This window comes from Lissotriton vulgaris, chromosome 12 (genome assembly GCF_964263255.1).
Source record: "Lissotriton vulgaris chromosome 12, aLisVul1.2, whole genome shotgun sequence".
NCBI lineage: Eukaryota > Metazoa > Chordata > Amphibia > Caudata > Salamandridae > Lissotriton > Lissotriton vulgaris.
The window spans coordinates 233,501,774-233,522,184 of NC_141700.1; the positions used below are offsets into that span (position 1 = coordinate 233,501,774).

At 45.2% G+C, this 20,411-nt stretch overlaps 1 protein-coding gene across 1 annotated transcript in view; it reads left to right on the top strand.

Moving 5' to 3' along the window:
* Positions 1-2,212: 2,212 nt before the first annotated feature.
* The window catches only part of CDH16 (cadherin 16), a 777,195-nt gene continuing 758,996 nt past the window's right edge, over positions 2,213-20,411 (top strand). Inside the window, exon 1 of the mRNA XM_086947729.1 lies at positions 2,213-2,238. The gene's annotated coding sequence lies outside the window, so the exon portion shown is untranslated. The remainder of the gene's footprint in view (positions 2,239-20,411) is intronic.

Below are 20,411 nucleotides of genomic sequence, written 5' to 3' on the forward strand. Positions count from 1 at the left end.
GCAGCATAACGGCCCTGTAACAAAAACGGCCCCAGGGGCCCAAAACCGGCCCCCAACCATGCGGCCCACCGGGGAATTGCCCGGTGCCCTCAACGGCCAGTCCGGGCCTGGAGGTGGTGTCCCCAATTTATAGTTGGACCGCGTGTACGCTGACAGGCGGGTCAGCAGCTGGCGGTGTCTGCGACGATTGAGATCCCGCTGGCTGAACATGGCCTGTGTGTTGGCCTCCAGAGCTGCTGTCATCCTATCCATACGGTCTGACATGTGTGCTACATTACGGGCGGGCTTGTCCAGTTGGAGGTGGATGGCCGCAAGATGACGGTCCTGGGTTTGGTGCACATGTAGCATTCTGCGCTCAATGGAGAGCCCACCTGGATGCACGTTTCGGCCCCTGCCAGCGCGGGAAGTGTTGTTGCACTGCTCCCTCACCAGTCCGCTTGTCTGGCTCCTCACAGCCGCAGGGCGGCGGGTTGGTTGGCGAACTGCTGCTGGTGTTGCAGGCCCCACTGGTGGTTGTGTGACGCGCAGTGGTACTGCAGCGCCTGTTGGCACAGAGGTGGCACTGGCCACAGGGGCAGGTGCGGCAGCTTGCCCTTATGGTCCGGGCTGTGGGGTTTGATGTGTGTCTCCCTCTGTGTCCTCCGTGATGTCCTCAATTACCAGGGCATCGCTGTCTGTGCTGGGGACATCAGCGCCACCTGTGATGTAAAGTGGACATTGATTAGTGACATGTTTCTTACACATTTAGGCTTGCTACATGCATGCAGACTACCATTCCCTGACTCGCTACAGGATTGACTCTCACTGAACATGTCTGGCTTAATGGTGCAGGATGGCAATTGTGGTCAGACTACATGTCCCACAATGCAATAGCGCTTTAGTGGTGTGCTTTGGCTGCATGACTGGGGTTCGATATGGGATGCACTGGAGTCATGGACATTGTTAGGGGACAGGGGGTCGCAGTCACATGGCACTTACCTTGTGTGTCTTGGGTGAGTCGGGAGGAGTCAAGCTGGATCACACCCACGCAGGCCTGTGGATTGATGGTGTCCTCCACTCAGTCCTCCAGTGGTGTGTTCGGTGGGACAGTGGGCTCCCCTCCACCTGTCGCCACACGCTCCCCAGCCTCTCTGCAATCTTTTCCTTTGCCCGCCCTCTGAGGTCATACCATCGCTTTTTGAGCTCGTCCACGGAGAGCTGGGTCACCCCCACGGAGTTCACTTTTGCGCGGATGTGCAACCATATGCGCCTTTTATCGGCCTCAGGCACCCTTCGGGAGTCTTTGCCAAAAAGCCGATTGTGGTCCTTAGATACTCCTTCAATCAAGTATTCGAGCTCTTGCTCAGAAAATTTTATTTTCCTCTTTCTCCCACTGGTAGATCCACCTGCTGCATCATGTGACATGCTTGCCACTGGGGTGTCTCCTGCTTTACTCCTGTAGGCACTCTGGAGGGGAGCTCTGACACTGCTGCTTGTACTTCAGCCTCTCACTGCTGAATGAGGGTGGAACCTGCCTACTTCCTGGTTGTGATGTCATCACTGTGCTCAGGATGCGACTTCCCGTTTTTGCGATCTCGGTAATTGCGAGATCGCAATTTCAACACGGGTATCGGCCGATTCTGCGATTATTTACCGATTTCTGGGGACTCGCTATCGCCGATTGGGGGCGGTTGCGAATCGCATTTTTTTTTCGCAAATATTCATGAATTCCGTTCTGCGATTTCTTAATTGTGATTTGCTTTTTCTCGCAATTTAGAAATCGCAGAATTTGACATTGATGAATCTGGCTGTAAGTGAATTACTTTTTAGTCAGATGTGCACATTTCCATGAGCCAAAGGCACCGCTCACAGTGAAGACTGCCAGGGACGTCCATTGCCCCATGCTGCATGCTGTGGTGGGTCAGAAAAAAAATGTGGATGAGAATTGAACAGTGCAATGGATGAAGGAGGGATTGACCGAAAATCCCCATATGTTTTTATACATGTATGCATTTTTATTTTGAATTTGTGGGAACAAGTGAGGCTGGTTAAACAGCTAAAACTATCTCTATGCCAGCCCTAAAAATGCAGTGATTTTAAGTGATTAACTATTTGCTGGAAGCATGTACTGAAAGCGCTCCAGGCAGTCTCGGGATATTGTGTGGTTAGTGATTGGTACACCATTAATTATAAAGTGAATAATTAACTTGGAAGTCCTAATTATGTCAGTCTTGCAGTTTCCCAAAAGAGCGCTACGAGGTAAGACACATTTTACTTTGCCGATCTTTTTAATAGAAATTCTTTTAAATCATAAGGCAGGCGCGAATGTACTGTTTTGTGCAATAACTTTGGCTCTAATGCGACCAACTTTGAAGTATAATTTCTTCATTTGCATTAAAAAATGTGCCTGTGGGCTGCCAAAGCGAATCTTTAACCGCTATGATTGCCATCAAAGGCGTCTTTTAGTGTAAAAAAGCTATACGTGCCCGATCATCCTCATTTAATAAACACAACTTAAATGGGCTGTGGGAAAATGTGCTCTGCATCGATAATCTTTGATTTTCATGCTCCGTGTACGCGTGCCTCGTTCAGTGAAAGCATTCTTCACAAATCCTTATATTGGAGGCATTTATCTTTTTCCACTGTCTTATTAAATAATCAATGGGCAACAGCGACTGAAATTCTCTTCTTGTCGAAGCTATCATGACGTAAATGAAGTAACTGGAGGCATGAGAACAATTGAACACGATTTGACCGTTCTCTTGAGTGTCTGGAAAGACTTATGACGCAGGTCAATTTAGAAACTCAAGAATACAGGACGACATTTTCTAAGGGGTGGATTGAGTAGGTCAGCAGTGCTAAAGACCCCATCAACTAACGGCCCTTAATTCTAGTTGACCCTATATCGTGTGTGCCACCTTCATTCAGAGCTGGCTAGCCAATAGCTGTGGTTGAATTACTAAACCGATGCGTACTATGTTAATACCTATATGTTTTATGTTAAATGTGGCAAGTCAGACAGGCATGGAAGCTCAGGCATATGAACCCTTCGAAAGATCAAGAAACGTCTTATTGCAAAAAGGCCAGACTGGGAGGCTGGATGTCGCATAAAAACAACATGGTGGCATTTGGTAGCTGCGTAATGGCACGAAGAGCCGGGTTGCACTGCTCTAAAGCAACAAGGCACATTTGGCCGTACATGCATATATATATATATATCTGTGTGGCATAGCATGTTTGGTGCCCTTGTGTTTGTCGACTACTAACAAACAACCTTTTGTTGGCGACATGTTTTCGTGACATCACCATTATTTTTAAGTCCTTCTCAAAAGTTGTAAGAAGCGTACATTTTAACTTTTAATTTTACACATAGGAAATTACCGCCTGCACAAAATTCATATACTTAAATATAATATGTCCATAGCCTTAGATGGCATTGCTAACTGGACCCTTTACTCTTTGCTCGATTGCAGTTAAACATTGATCATTTTCCGTGCTTGCAGTAGGGCCCATGGCGTCCTTGCTTCGCCATCAAACTTATAACTCAAACAGCGAATGGCTAACGGATTGTAAAATGACGTACATAAAGGACTGACTGTTTTAGGACAGAAATAGACACGCGTGGGTAAAATGTTTCCCTGCATAGCACCGTCTGCCATATTTAACCTTGAATCGACGAATCTACGGAAGCCTGAAAAGGCGGGGCACGACATGGGGTTTGCTCTCGTAAGGTCACCTTGCTGTTAATAGAATGTCGGCTCACAAAGGGCAGTGCCATTTGCTTACATTAGCTCTCCCAGGTGGGCACATTTCCCAAGGGAATCCGGCTATCGCCTACACGCATTGGGTGTTTTAAAAGCAGCCAGAAAACAAAAGGCGTACAAATGGAACGGATTAATGCAGACTTCAATGCAAATTCAGCAGGAACTAAATTACAGTTTATAGACGCGGTGCACCCTGCATCTAAACCCCTCGCAGAGTATTGTGAACGTGTACTAAATGTTCTAACAGCCAGTTTTCACAGAGGAAATGTTGGTAGAAATCTAAAATCATCTTAGTGACTTGTATCAAATCATTTTCATGTTATGACAAGTAACAATAGGAAACAAACATAAATTGTTTGGTAAAAAGTAAACAACCCTATAAGGCGAAGGGCTAATGGCATTTAGCCAGTTTTTAACTATCTTCCTAGTTTGCAGGTAAGAGTTTGAAAGTGACTATATATCCGCCCACTCAATAAGGATGGGTGGACATAAAGCCATTTTTTTTACTGTCCACCTCTGCCAGGTAAACAGGGGCAGTTAATAATCCCCCCTCACTATGAGAGATGACTTCCATGGTGAAGGAGGCATTTTCTTTTTATATTAAAAAAGAAAATTCAGGTTTGGGATTTTCTTTTTGAAAATGAAAAAAGAAAACAGTTGGATCCCATGGATCCATCATGTTGAAGGAGCCCTGCACCAAACAGCGAAGAGCATTGACAGGAACCGCCCTTACGGTGGTTCCTGTCAATGCATTATAAATGACCGCCAGCCTGGTGGTCATTTATAAATTCAGTGGGTAGTCCCTCCACCAGGGGGATGGAATAATCTCCACCCCTTTGGCGGTTTAAGGTGTCATCCGTTGAATTATTTTCCCAAGAAAAAATAATTTAGTAAAGTGGAAAGCACAAATATAAATAATTCTTGTTTCCAGAGTCTTAAATGGAAATTTTGGCAACTAGATTACATCTTTATATTACTGCTTTATTAGTGTCATGAAGCATCTGGCATTTCACTACGCTTTGCTTTGGAGTCATGAGAGCCAGAGTTACAAAGAGACACATTGCAACCAATGGTCATAAATTGTGCACTGACTATATGAGACCTTTCTATCTGACCTATGTACTAATATATTTTGCTGCCTAATGAATATTATTTAGACAGGTCACTTTTTGTGAACCCCTGTGTTTGGATACAAACAAAGTGTGGATGGTGTGCAATGGAGTGGAAGGAATAGCAGACCACCATTCCTCATTTGCATTCCTAAATGGGAAACCTTTTTTATTTTTTAAAGCAGTCCCATGTCCTGTAACCTCTTAATGCAGGTGTCGGCCAACACCCACACTCCCTCCCCAGCCGCTGGCCAACACTGGGGGGTGGGTGAGGGGGGGGGGTATAAAGGCCCCTCTCGTCCTTTGCACAAGAGGGTTTCCTTTTTTCTTAGTGCAGCTCTGATAGCTTGACAAGAGCTGCTCGAGCAACCTAAGTATTTTTTTCTTTGTAATGATGATCAGCGTGAAGGGTGCTCTGAGGTCCTTACATCTAAAAGTGAAAGTAAAACAAGCCGAAGGGCTCATTTTACTTTCACTCCATCAGTGCTTGGGAGGAAGATCTCAGCCCCTGAGCACTGATCCTCTGAGGAGAGGTTTCTTTGGAAATGGGGGAATCTCCCCTTTCCAATGGTATATCTGTCTAGTTGATTCCTGCTTGGCATCGCCACACGAGAGTGATGCCTAAGCAGGGATCAACCCACTAGAGTCTAGACACCAAAGATTCTGAGAGAGAGCGCCCCTTTGGCAAGGGCTTATCCTACTTACTTACTTTGATAACTTTATTTCGGTCTCAAAGGACCATAAAAGTACAGGATAAAAATACATAAAACAATACATTCCAGTAATAAATAACATAGAATATACTATAATCATATATATACACACTCTTATTTACAGGTATAAAAACAGCATATTTAAAATTCCAATTAAATTAATCACAATAGCTATCAAAGAATACATTTAAGTTCATAGAATATGTGGATCACAGCTTATATCTTTAAAAAGGTTCTGCGTATTAACCACATTCCATTTAAGAAACGGGAGACGGCAAAAACAATAGGAGGATGTGTGTCGTATTTTAGTACTCTAAAAGCATTTTCACATTCTCTGTATCCCATATTCCTGCAAATTTGTTTCACCCAGCGATTACGCACCAGCTGGTATTCAGGACAAAAGAAGAAAACGTGGATTTCACTTTCAGATTGTTGTCTGCATGCTGGGCACTCTGGGTTGTTGTTCGAATCCCATTTACTAGTAAATGCCCTAAGCGGCAGACAACCCATTCTGAATTGCAAGCACAACTTCCTTGCCGATGCTGGATATATAAAGTCAAGGAAGTCCTCCTTTTTATACTCCTCTTTTATTTGGAGGAACTGCGTAGTCAGTCTACCCACTGATGAACTAGCGTGAAGTGCTGCTAGATTGTAATGCCTATAGTGATGAACCAAGTACGCCCTAGAAAGGGCCGGACATGCTACATCAGGTGAATCCCAGAGCTCTGGTAGGCCAATCCTACTACAAAGAACCTTGATGTGGGATAGCCACGGAATTTTCTTGTGTCTAATTGCTATCCACACATCCCTGAGCTCATTTCGGTAGGAGACCAGTTCCGGGACAGACCAGAGTCTTCTTCAATAGGTAAGTGGCCTTAATGCCACCTCCTCCTCCAGAGGGAATAGCACCCAAATCCAGCCTAAGGGGAACTAACGGGGTACTCACTGGCAGTCCTAGCAAGTTCCTCATAAATGAGTGTTCTACTCTAGCTAGGCTTGAAGGCCTATAGTGCCCCCATAGTTCCGCCCCATACATAGACGCCGCTCTCACTTGTACTTTGTAGGTTTCTATCACTGGGGCGGCCGGCTTGTAGAAGGAAGCTCTATGTAATTTAGTTAGCCCACCCACCGTTTGGGTCAACTTTAGAGCAGACTTAGCCACTTGGTTGTCCCATCCCAGATGTTCCTCGAGAGTGATACCAAGATACTCAAAGGTCTCTACTCTCTCTATGGATGTTCCGTTCAATACTGGGTTTGGGCGCATCTTCCTGAGGGGGTTAAAAATCATAAATTTCGCTTTGGCTAGATTAATCTGAAGGCCTTTTGACGCACAGAATTCTGCAAAGCCATCCAGGATGCGTTGAATACCCGTTGATGTCCTGGACAGTAATAAGGTATCGTCCACCAACATCAATGCAGGTACCCTACCTGAGGCTAGTCTAGGGGCATCAATGTCCTTTACACCTAGTAAGTGGTCTATGAGCCCTTTAATGTATGGACTAAAGAGGGTGGGAGCCAACACACATCCCTGGCGCACCCCCTTTTGTACCGGGAAGCGAGCCAACAATTCCCCATGTTTCCCACATCTCACCTGGGCAAAGGTTTCTGCATGGAGCCTTCTCAGCACATCAAGAAGGTAATGAGGGATGCCGAGGTCCAGAAGGACTGTCCACAGTTTGTCCCTAGGGACCAGGTCAAACGCCGTCCGCAGGTCCACGAAGATGAGGTAGAGGCTACCACCCTCTACACTCACTGATTTCCAGTATATGACCTGGAGGCGAAATATCTGATCGTTCTGAATCCACGCTGTGGGGTACTCAAAATCTAATTTTCCCCTTCCCAGGTCTGGATCCTTTCCAAAATTATTCGTCCCATCAACTTCTGGGCAATATCTATTAGGCTGATAGGCCTGTAGTTTGATGGTAACAAGGGGCAGCTTTTTTTGTGGATGGGTACTATCTCTGCTCCACGCCAGGTATCTGGCGGGTCCATCCCCATTAGGATGGAGTTGAACAGGAGACAGAGATAGGGGGCCCAAATTTTTGGTTCTGAATGAAATAGGTCCCCTGGCAGTTTGTCGAGCCTGGGCGCCTTGTTAGGTAACAACTTGGCAATGACAGATTCGACCTCAGTGATAGAGATCTCCTGCACCCCCCCCCCCAGTCGATGCTTGTGGAGGGAGTACAGGGTTATCGTAGCCGAGTCGTCATCGTCCGAGCATGCGTACAGGGTTCCGAAGTGGGCTTCCCATACTGCTGGAGCTATGTTGTGGGTAACTGCTGTTCTATCTTCCCTCCCCCCGTTGCTAACTATTGCCCAGAATGATTTCAAGTCCTTGTGCAGTAGGGCTAATCTCAGGTTCTCCCACTTGTCCATCTCGCAAGATTTCCTTTCCCTTTCTATCACCTGCTTGTACTGCGTTAGTAGTTCCTTGATCTTATGCTTATTCTTAACCTTAATGGCTTGTATTAGGTCTCTTTTCTTTTTACAACAGTTGGCATTGTACCAAGGGTGGGTCGGCGCCCGTTTTTCTTTAGTGCTCCCTTCCGGGTAGAACGCCTCGAGCAATTTAAAGGTCAGCCGATTGTGAATTTCAACAGGACTATTAGCCCACCCTACTTGGGAGCTCCGCATCCCAGCCCTGGCCATTTCAATGAGATGCGGGACAACCTGCTGATATATATGTGCCAACTTTTTCGGGGAACCCAATATATGAGGCCACTTAACTCTCCGTCTATTATTGTGTAGCAGGAGAGGTTGTTGGTCTGGGTTGGGCTCTGCTTGGTGGTTTGACAGGCCCCAACTCCCGGGCTTAAGTGTCATTACCAGGGCGTTGTGGTCACTGTCGTGCCGCCTTAAAATCCGAAAGTCCAACACCCTATCCCAAGATATAGACTCAATCATAATATAATCTATGATTGATGTTTGCCCTACTCTATTAAATATTGATAGGCCAGGTCTATCTGATTTTGATCTACCAATACAGGGCCTCAGGGATAGGAAGAGAGTGAATGAAATAATTTGTAGAACCAATGGCGTCCATGCTTTGACTGGAGGAATCATGGGGTCAGGAATGTTCCAGTGCCGATTTTCAGCATCCAGATCATCTAGGCCAATGTTACTGAGGGGTTCGAACTGGCAATTAAAATTGCATCTAATAGTACAATATACTCTGGGTTGAGGGACAATATATATTCTCTCAAGTCATTTATAACAGTAGACTCTTGCCCACTCTGGGTTGGCCTGGAGTAGATGTTAATTAGGGCGATGTATTTTTTAATTGGGAGGGTTAAAAGGACACATTGTATATCGAGTGAATTTGTTGGCAGCTGTTCTGCTTTGGCACCCAGGTGCGTGCCCACCCATATGCTTAATCCACCCGATGGTCTACCCCTACCCTTTGTCGTGGCCAGTATGTTAAAAGTAGCAAAGCCACTCCGCTGGTTTTTTTCCAAAGCCTACGTCTCCTGCATAAAACAGATGTCGTGTTTGTCTATGAACAGCCCCCAGTCTGGTAATATTAACTTGTTTTTCATCCCAGCCACATTCCATAAGAGAATGCTAATAGTGCCTTTGGCCTCCCCAGCCCTAGTCCTCTTATTAGTGCCACAGCTTACTAGCCCTGGCGGGTGGTCGTCCATTTGTATATGTGTCCCACCACCCCTCTCGCAGCTGGCCCCACTATACCTAGGTTCTCTGTTTCCAGCCCCCCGCAGTCCAGTTTTCCCAACCCAACCCCTTTGGTAGCGTTATTCCAAGCTCACCAAACCCGCTAAAGGAGCACCCTCTATTGATACAATTTTTTTTCGCGAATGTGCCCTCTCCCCCCAGAATCCCATGTTGTAAAAAACACTTCATCTTTGCAAAGCCAGCCTTGACCTCTAGGGAACTCATCGTCAACATTGGATATATTCAAACTAGGCCCCGACCGTCAATCTACTAGATCCAGGGTACTATATCTGTTGTTATGGTGGAACATTTCACGTGCCAACGAACGATTTTGAGACCCCTTCCAGTTGGCATTACCCAGTAAGGAAGTGCCGCTATGATTTTCCTCACCCCCCCCGTACCACCCTTCTCCTATTAGGTTCCGGGTAGAGGTTGCAAAAAGCAACCGGATAAAAATAGGTTAGGGGAAACGATTGTATTTGCGTTTCTGGGCTACCTTCCTCCCAATTACAAATATGCTTAACGGCCCAACTACTCCTAAAGTTGATGACAACGCAATCGCCCTGTATGTTTTTAGCCCGGGACCCCACCCAGTCTACACGTCTAGCGAAGAGAATTTCACTAGATCCCTGGTTAGGGAGGGGCCTATTATGGTTTAACCAGTGAATACATTTATTCTTTAGCTCATTGTAGGCTTCCGTTTTCCCCAATAGCAAGCTAGGGACCCCAGCCAAAACCTCCACATAAGGTATGGACTCGGGCGGGAGGTCCAAGCGAGGTAGCTCATTCTTACAGACATCAGAGGACCTTGCCCTATCGATCATATTTACTGCTCGATCAGGGCTTCGGGCCCCCCTGTCCCCTCCTCCCTCCCTGTTCATATCAATTCCTAGTGCATTAGAAACAGCAGGAGCAGAAGGCATTGTATGTTGATCGCCCAAAGGAGCAAGTGGAACAGGAAAAATCATTGTGTCATTCATTACTTGCTGACAACCTAAATTGGTTGGCCCTGAAAAGCCCCGGCCGTTACTAGTACTGTCCACAGCCCGCAGACCCTCCCCACTCTGTGCTGAAGTGCATAGTGATTCAAGATGGGAGAGTCTGTGTTCAATAGAGTCCAGTCTTTGTAGATGGTAAGGCAAGTTTCTGTAAATGTTTGCTCCAGTTTGACCAAGAAATCTCCCCTATTCTCAGGAGGGATCATATCATCAATGGCAGGATTAGTCAGCGGTGCATTTGCCGTTGGCTGTACTGCTTCCGTGTCTGTCACAATAGGATTACTCTCTTCATTGCCACGTTTCTGCATTTTTGTTTGTCTATTCAGTAGCGCAGTTCCTCCGCACTTTCTTTTGACTACTACATCAGGCACCTTTTTGGTGGTTCCATGTCTATTATCGGATACCGACTGTATTGACAAACCCGATCTGGTTGTTCCTGGGCTTTGTAGGGCAATACATGAGTCAGTTGTAACCGTTGACACGGTCGCTGTGGGGTTGGGCGACCCTCCTACTATATCTACTGGCCGGTTATCTTCTCCTTGGGATCTTAGGGATCCATCGGGCATGGTTTCGGCCGTTATGTGAGCCATTGGTGAAAGCTCCTGGGCCGAAATTTGAGTCACTGGCGAAAGTACATTAGCCAGTCTACCCAGTGATGACCGTTTCTCAAAGATTGGCTCCATAGACAGCCTTTTTTCGGTTATCTCGATCTCACGTTGTAACACTGATGAGGCCCTTACTAGGAATTTGTCTAATGTCCCCACAATGGTACCACTGGTGGGCTTCCTTCTTCCCTTCCCCAAGCCCGCTGCAGTCATTATCCTGGTCGATGTTGCAACAGTGTCTCTAATATCTGATATCAAAAAATAAAGTTGGCAGCTATGAGACAGTGGTATATGAGAATTTGTAGTGAACTGACCTTACTATATTGTTCCAGAGGGAGTTCAAGAGGGGGGCCCGTCCCGTCCATGGTCGTACTCGGATGGGGTCAGACGGGCCCGCGAGCCCGCGCGCGTCCCACGCCGCGGGAGTCTGCGCTGTAATTTAAAGCCCCGGGGCGGGAGAGATGCCTCACACCTCTCGCGGGACCGCGCTGCCCTTCTGGGAGATGTAGTCCTGGGCAGCGCGCGGTCCGCTGGGTAGAGGAGGCAGCAGGCGAGCAGCAAGGGTCCCCCCAACAGGCAAGCAGTCTGTTAAACAGAAGAACCCTCTCGCGTGCAGCCAGAGGCAGCATGAACAACAAGAGGGTAGCCAAGGTGGGTGTCCGTTTCCGAAAGCGCGTCCCCAAGGGCTTATGCTCCCACCACCTTGCAAAAAGATTCAGTCTTTCTGCCTTCGGAGTCAAATGGGGGTAATTCCTCCCAATCTACTCCAGTAGGGAGCATAAAGCCCACTAGACACCAGGGTAAACATTTTAAAAAATAAACATGGGGAGGGCTGCCATGGCCTGGCCATGCACCCACCCCAAAAACAACACAGACAGCATTTCTGCCCCCAGAGTGAAAAAAAAAAACATTGGGGTGGGGCTGGCCACCATGAGCATGGCTGTGTCTCCACTCTAGTTACCCCCAATCTTCCCCCGGGGGGGGGGAGCAGAGAGTCCACTAGACAGCGGGGTGATTTTAAAAATAAAACCATAGGGATGGGGGCTGCCCACCATAGGCATGGCCATCCCTCTACCTTAGAAAGGGCACAGACAGTCTTTCTGCCCCTTGGTGGAAAATGAGGGTTATTACTCCTAAAATGCCTCAGGGTCAGAAATCCCAATAGACACCAAGGAGAAAAGCACCAAGAAAACGTTGTGGTAGAGGCAGCCAACCATGAGCATGACTATACCCCCAAAGTAAAAGGGCACAGACAGTCTTTCTATCCCCCGGGTTGGATGGGATGATTACCCCCAATTTGCCCAACTGGGAAGTGGGGGTAAAAACCACAAGACACCAGGACAATAAAATGGGTGTGGGGGCTGCCCCCATGGGCATTGGTACACTCTTACCCCCAAAAGGGGCACAATAGTCTTTCTGCCTACCCTGTGAGGTGGATGTTGGCAATTACCCCACTAGTCACCAAGGATTGCATTGATGTAGTATTTGTTGATGGGATAGTTACCCCCAATTTGCCCAACTGGGGAGTAGGGGTAAAAAAACAATAGATACCAGGAAAAAAAATGGGTGTGAGGGCTGCCCCCCATGGACATTGCTACACTCTCACAGCCAAAAAGGGCACATCAGTCTTTCTACCTATCCTGGGAGGTGGATGGTGGCAATTACCCCCACTAGGCACCAAGGATTGCATTTATGTAGCATTTGTTTGTGGGAGGCCCACATTTGCCCCTGTGGGTGGCAGAAAGCCCAGTAGACACAAGAACTGAAAATGGCACCAAAACAAACAAAAGGAGGGGCAGCCTACCCCAGCATCAAGCCATACCCCCACCTAAAAGGGACAATAATGTCTTTCTGCTCCCCTGGGGACAGATAGGAAGTTTGTCACAATTGGGGAGGTTGCCTCAAATCTGCCCCCTCTGGGGAAGATAGCCAACTAGACCCCAGACAGTTCAAAAGAAAAGGGTGCATGTGCTGCACTCGACATTAGACCATTCTCCCACCCAAAAAGGACAAACCAGTATTCCTGCCTACCATGGGTAGCCAGGAGGTTTGCCCTCAATTTGCCCCTTTTGGGGGGAGCAGAAAGCCCACTAGACAGTGGGAAACTCAAAACAGTGGCAAAATTAACAAAAGGAGGGGACGGCCTACCCTGGCATCGAGCCATACCCCAGCTCCTGAAGGCGCAATAGTGTCTTTCTGCCCCCCCTGACGCAGATAGGAAGTTTGTCCCGATTCGGGAGGTTGCCTTAAATCTGTCCCCGGAGTGTCGAAACCCCACTAGACGCCAGGCATTTTGCATTTCGGGTAAAGGGTTGCGTGCATTGCACCATGTCTGTGCCTGGTAGGTTTTCATGGGTGGTGGCCCAGCACAGCCCCAAATACAGAAGCGGCCCCTATATCTGATCTCTCCACTTAGAGCTTTAGGGCCTTTTGTGTGTTGGACTCTTGCTTCACACACACAAGTCGGATACCATTGTTATTGGGAGACATGCAGGAAATCTGGGTGCTATGAAATTTGTGGATCCCCACATATTCTGGAGGAGCTTTCCTGCACAGGAATGTGAGGAAAGTGAAAATGTATGCTTTTAGTCAAAGTTTAAGGTTTGAAAAGGCTTCTGGGTAAGAAAACCTGTCAAGAGCCACACAAGTCACTCACCCTAGATTCTGTTAGGTGTCTAGTTTTTTTTTTAATTACAGGTTTGCTAGGTTTCCCTAGGTATGGACTGAGGTAGGGCACAACATCCACAGCTATCCACTTTGCAAAAAAGGGTCAGTTTTGAATAGAAAAATGTGATATATCCATGTTATGTTTTGAGCCCTTTCCTGTCAATGGCACTAGGCGTGCGCATAGAAGTGAGGTAACTTTATTTGGGACAGTATGAGGAATGTTGAGTGTAGGAAAGTTTGTGGCTTCTTGCTCCAATACATTCCATTCCAGAAATATGAGGAAAATGTGTTTTTTCAGACAAAGTTTGAGATTTGAAAGGCATTCTGGGTTAAAATACCTTGTGAGAGGCAGACAAGTCACCCCTCCCCCACGGAATCCACCAGTGGCCAGTTTAAAAAACTGTGCACATATGCTCGGTTTTCTGCTAGACCTGTCAGCCATAGGGTGGTCCCCGCCAAACCTTTTGCCTTACTCCTGCATTTTTCCTGATCTCATGATTACTAGCCTTAGGACTCTGTGTATTTTACCATTGTTAACCAGTACTAAAGTGTATGTGCTCTCTCCTTTAAACATGGTAACATTAGCTTATACCCAAAAAAGTGGTACTACATGAAACCAGGGTTTGTAAATATAATGCTAATAGTGGGCCTGCAACATTTATTGTGCTACCCACTTAAATAGCCCTTTAAACATGTCTCAGGCATATGTGTGCAGTTTACACTACCATTTCGACCTGGCAAAAAATACCTTTTGCCAGACCTAAACCTTCCTTTTTAATATGCATGAGTCACTCCTAAGCTATGCCATAAATAGACCAGAGGGCAGGGTGCAGTGTATTACCAAAGTTGGACATGTACTTTTAACTTTCAAACGTCCTGATAGTGAAAAACTCTCACATTTGTTTTTTGCTACTGCTAGGTCTACCTCTTCCTTAGGATAACATTGAGTTACCTTATTATATTTAATATGTAATAACTTTCAATTGGGAGCAGAGACGACTATCTAGTTTGGTGTCTAAAGAATTACAATTTAAAGCCATCCTTATTGGTAACTTATGAAAATGTCACGTTTCAAAAGTTGTGATGTAGAAGAGGGGTTAAGCCCTATATTGATAGCCAGAAGGGGCTTGATTAAAGTATTACGAAAAATAACGAAACACTGTTTTCTGACAACAATTCAAATGTATAAACAAAATCAATAGCACCACCACTCATAAATAGTGCATTCTCATGGTGAACAATAATCAAAGTAGTGCAAAGAATCAATTTAGATAAAGGAAACTGTGAACATTTAAGCATTAGACCAGTCAGTTGATTTCTGAAATGTCTAAACAGTATGTTCACCTATTACACATGATTTAGTTCACTTTTTGGAGAGATGCTAGCCATTGGGAATAAGCTTAGAGGCGATTGGGGTTGAATCAATGTTCACTGCCCCTCTGCAGTATCTATGCTCAACTTTTAGTTAGTCCCTCATGGTGAAAGAAAGAAAAAACTGCTGACGCGTTTCAAATCCCAGTTTCATTCATGGGATTATCTTCAGGGTATTGACATGGTGTGATCTGCAATTAACAAACATAAAGGAAAAATAATCAGTGGTTTGGGACCTTTCTCTGTGTCACCTAGCTGATTCATAAATTATATTTATAATACTTGAATTAATTTGGAGATGTTCTTTCTGGTGTTGATTATTATTTACTTTCCAGACGTTTTTGACACAAGTCTTTTTCAGTATGAATGGGGAAGAGTTGCAGTAGTGAAAGAATCGATTTTAGTGGAGTGTTATTTAAAAAAGGGGAGGACAAGCTTTTGTCAACATACTTGGCAAATCAGCTTACTTTGAATGCTACATTGTATTCATTTTGCTTTCGAAGCATGGAGAGCCCTTCTGCTGCGCTATAGATTTTCTTTCTAGAATGGGAAGGCATGAAAACATTGTTTAATATAGCCTTGTAGCCCGCCATAGCGGGATATAGCGGCTATTAAAAGCCTTCTCCCGCATTAAAGGCCCAAGCCGAAGGCAAGGGACTTTAACAAGGGACGGGACTTTAATAGCCGGTATAACCCTGCTACGAAGGGCTATAAGGCTATTAGAACATTCTGCAACTAGAGGGCAGAACGTTCTAACAAATTAAACAAAGGCTTCTCGAAGCTCGAGGGGATTTAAATCCCCTCAAACTCCGAGAGGCCTTTGCAACACACTGGACTGTTGCTCTGCGAGCCTTTACCGGCAGGTAGCGCTCCATTGTCTACAATGGAGCTCCCAACATTCCAGTGTTCTAATTTTTGTTTCAGCATGGAGCAGTGCCTTCTATTTTGTATTTGTGAGGGAAGTAAAAAAGAGTACTTAATGATTTGAAAAGAATTCCTCATGCCGCCAGCTGACCGAGCAGATATCTCCTTTGGACTGAGCTCACTACTCACTTGTTCGTTCATTTCCGGTTACACCACACTTTTTCTTATTTCTTTTCATCAGAGCCGGAAGTGCTCGATATGGTGTGTTCTGGGAAAGGTAGTATTTTGCCGAAGGCAGGGTGTGTAGCTTTTGTGAACGTAAGCTGGTCATGCTTTGAACACATTTGTGTTGGTTGATATTGTGGTATTTTTGACAAGTACTGTAATAACTCGTTCGCCTTCATTAAATTTGGCAGTCATGCGTTAGTTGTCATTTTTGACAACTCAGACATTTTATTTATCCCTTTCTAGGCACTGTTGAATTTCAAAATGAGATACCCTTCGTTTTTTCGCCAATGCAGTTTCGACTTCGCCACCTCGAGGTGGTTGTTTTATTGCTGATAGCACTGTCCATACAAAATCTTTTTCAGTATATTTCTTTTCAACAAAGTGGGATACCATTGGAGCTGTGAAGACCTGCTTTTTAATCCTGGAATGCTGCTGTACCATTCTTTGATTTACTTGTTGGTTCGTTTTCCCAATGTAGATCTTTAGACATGGGCATCGAATTGCCTAAATATAATTTTTTGTTTTGCAATTGGAGAACTCTTTGTGAATCTATTTAATGGAATTATGTATGAATTTAGTTCCCTCTACTGTGTTTTCGCAAGCTGAACAATTGCTGCATTTATGGTGGCCCACTATAGGTTTTATGTTCCATTGCGCTCGGAAGTCTTTTTTCTGCAATTGAGGTGCCAAATCCGCACGTATACTACTTTGACCAATACTTGTATTTTTTTCACTGCAAACAAAGGCTGTTCTAAAGGACATTCCAAATGTTTCAGAAGATGCCAGTTTTTCAAAATCATTGGCTGAAATGTGTTGGCATGCGGGCCATGTGTTGAGACACAGACTAATTTGTCTATTGTTTTTTTGCTGTTTTTATGAGCAGGTTTTCTCGCAGTGCATACCATGCTCTTTTGGTCGCATATTTAAGAATTTTATTTGGGTAGCCTCTGTCTCTTAGTTGGTCACAGAATACTGCTGCATGGATCATGAAGTCTTCTTTCCGACCACAGTTTCTTCTGATCCGTAGTAGTTGACCATATGGGAGATTGTCCTTTAAATTTCTTGGGTGAGAACTTTGGTAGTGTAAAATTGTATTCTTGTATGTCGGTTTCCGGTGCAGGGTGGTAACTAAATGGTGCTCATACGGGATGACTTCTACATCAAGAAAAATCAGACATGTTTTGCTTTTTGTGGTGCCAAATTTGATATCTTTATGTCTTGTGTTTAGTCATCCATGAATTGTTGAAGGTCATCTTCTGAGCCATTCCACATGCACAAGATGTTGTCAATGTACCGGTACAATTGGTGTAATGCTTAAATGTTTATACACCTGAATTGTTGTCACAAAACAGTGTTTTGTTCAGTTTCAGACTATAGAAATTGGTAAAATGATACAAAGAAACTTTGAAAAAATGGTTAAATAAAAAAAAACCACAACCAAGGATTATACACATTGGCCCTAAGTCTGTTTAATTAAATAGCAGCACTCCAAAAGTTGTAGCCAGATTCTTTTGCTTTCAGAAAGTTGGCATGTTCTTGTCCCAGCCATTTTGTGCCTGCAGCCTGTATCCTGAGTATCATGACTAGGTGTAGCTGGCAGCTGGTCTTTGTGTATTGCTCCCAGCCAGTGAGACAAAGGGGAATAGCAGCGGGAAGGATGGGCCATATCTGACTTGATGATGGGGAGGAGCTGTCATCTACCACACTTGCAAATCACAAATGCACTGCCCAGCACACCCACAAAGGGCCTTGACACTAGTCTTTTGTGACCCCAGACAAGCTGGGGCCAGGGCAGGGAGGCAGGAATGACCAAACACCTCTGAGAATGGAAGCCACCAGAACCTTCTCCTACTTAAAAGTAGGCACTGTGCATAAATAGTGGACAATCAGATGTAACTCTACAGAGCACCCCTGGACCTGTGGAAGACTCAGGACTGTTGTGCTACTCTGCAAGGACTGATACTCTGCTGCCTTGCTGCCCTGCTGCCTGAGTGAAAGGACTGAACCTTCATCTTGAACCCAGGACCACCTGATTGACTCCAAGGGCTAGTTGAATGCCCTCCTGGTCAGATCCTCAGGGATAGAAAAGGCTCCCACCATCTTGAACCCAGCACTTGGACTTAGTCTGCTGTGAAGCTTGCCCCCCAAGTGATGCCACCTCAATCCTGTTCCCTTGAAAGTGGGCCTGAAGGTGATCTGCGAGCTCAACTGTGGTCCTGTATGATGCAGCACATCACAATACATGTCCTCAAGGCTGCTTCAGGACTGCTCAGCTAGACACATCCACGGCGTAGGTCCTCGCAGTACAGCTTCTTTGGAACTGCCACTGCACGATGCAACCTCGACGCATGCCTCTACATTGCAAGCCCCTCATCAGCAGCGTCCTCGAGAAAGATGCAGGACTACTCATTGTCGCCTTGCAGCTCCTCAGAACCGCTTCTGTGATATGCGTCCTAGACGATGGAACTTCCAACACTCCACAATGAGGATTTAAGGTACAGTGTTCAACGGGCCAAACATGGTCCCTGTATCAAGCCCACTCTCCAACGCAGTTGCCATGAACTTGTGACTTTGTCCTGGTCCAGCGCAACCTGAGATAACCACAGTTGACGCTTTGTGATCATAGGCTCTATTTTCACTTAAATCTTTAAAATTCCATATCTCCATGATTGGATTTTCAGTTTTGATCTAAAATCATTTATTAAAGTTCACTCTATTTTTCTAAATTGTTGTGGCATTTTTCCTATTTTGTATTTTCACTTTATTACTATTTGAAGTCCTGCATAAATACTTTACACATTGCCTCTAAGTCAAGTCTGACCGTCTTTGTGCCAATCTACCAGAGGGATAAGCACCTGTTATTATGGGGTTTGCTTCGTACTTAACCCTGACAGAAAGGGTGTTTGCTGCTTTAGTAGGGTTTGACCCCCCTCACCAGTAACCCAATTTTCATCATTACCCTAGGTGCCAGCTCTCCTAGGGCCCAAAATCCACAGCTACCTACTTTGCAAAAAACAGGGAGTTTAGAGTGGAAAGATGTGATGTTTCCATTTTGCGTTTTGGGACCTTTCCAGCCAGGGGCACTAGGCCTACCCACATAAGTGAGGTACCATTTATATCGGGTGACTTTGAAGACTGCTAGATGAAAGGAAATGTACAGCTTTCAACAAATTCCAGAACTATCCATCGCAGAAATATGAAGAAAATGTGTTTTTATAGTCACAATTTGAGGTATGCACAGGATTCTGGGTGAAACAAAACTCGTGAAAGCCATGCAAGTCACCTCACCCAGGATTCCTCCAGATTTCTAGTTTCTTTTGAATGTGCAGGTTTGTCAGATTCACTTGGTGGCGGCTGCGATAGGGCCCAAAATCCACAGCAACCCACTTTGCAAAAAAAGGGTCAGCTTTGAGTGGAAAAATTAGATATTTTCATGTTGCATTTTGGGCCCTTTCTTGTCACGTGTGCTAACCCTGTCCACACAAGTGATGGGCCATGTTTACCTGGAGACATGGGGGAATGCTGGGTTGAAGAAGGTTTGTGGCTTCCAACAGATTGTAGAACTTTCCATCACAGAAGTGTGAGGCAAATGTGTTTTATTAGTCAAAGTTTGAGGATTCTGTGTAACAAAAAAGGCGAGTGGGAGCCATGTGTGTGACCCAACCCTGGATATCCCTATATGCTTAGTTCTAAAAAATGCACATGTTTGCCAAGTTTCTCTAGTAGCTGCCTGAGCTAGGGCTCTAAATCAACAGCTACCCACACTGGGAAAATGGGTCAGTTATCAGTGGAAAAATGTGATGTGCCCATGTTGCGTTTTGGCCCATTTCTTGTCACATGCAGAAGGCCTACCCACACAAGTGAGGTACCATTTGTATTGGAAGACATGAGAGAACATATAATATTAGAGCATTTATTATTACCAATTGGATTTTGCTGCACTTATGCCTTCCAAAAGTAAGTCAGTGTGTAAGAAAGAAGACATTTTGAAAAATGCCCTCTGAATCACATGCTAATAAGGGTGCCCACTAATTCAGAAATGTACAAATAACCACTGCTCAAAATTTCCATATCTGGTACCCATTTCGGAAATACATAGGTTTCCTTGACACTTAATTTTCACTCTACCTATTTCACCATATTAATTGGTCTATACTCGGTACACAATGAAAACCCATTGTATGGTGCAGCTCAGTTGGCTCTGGGTACCTTGGGTTCTTGGAGAACCTACAAACCCTACATATCCCTACAACCAAAAGGGGCTAGTGAACGTAATGGTATGCTGCTTTTATAAATCGGGCACTATGACAAGATACGTACGGATGAAAACGATAAAAACAAACAGTAATTTCTTCCTGCTCATTTCATTATTTCTTTATTTCAATAGTTATTTTCTTTAGGAACACCTTGAGGGTTCTACACATATGACCCCTTGCTGAATTCT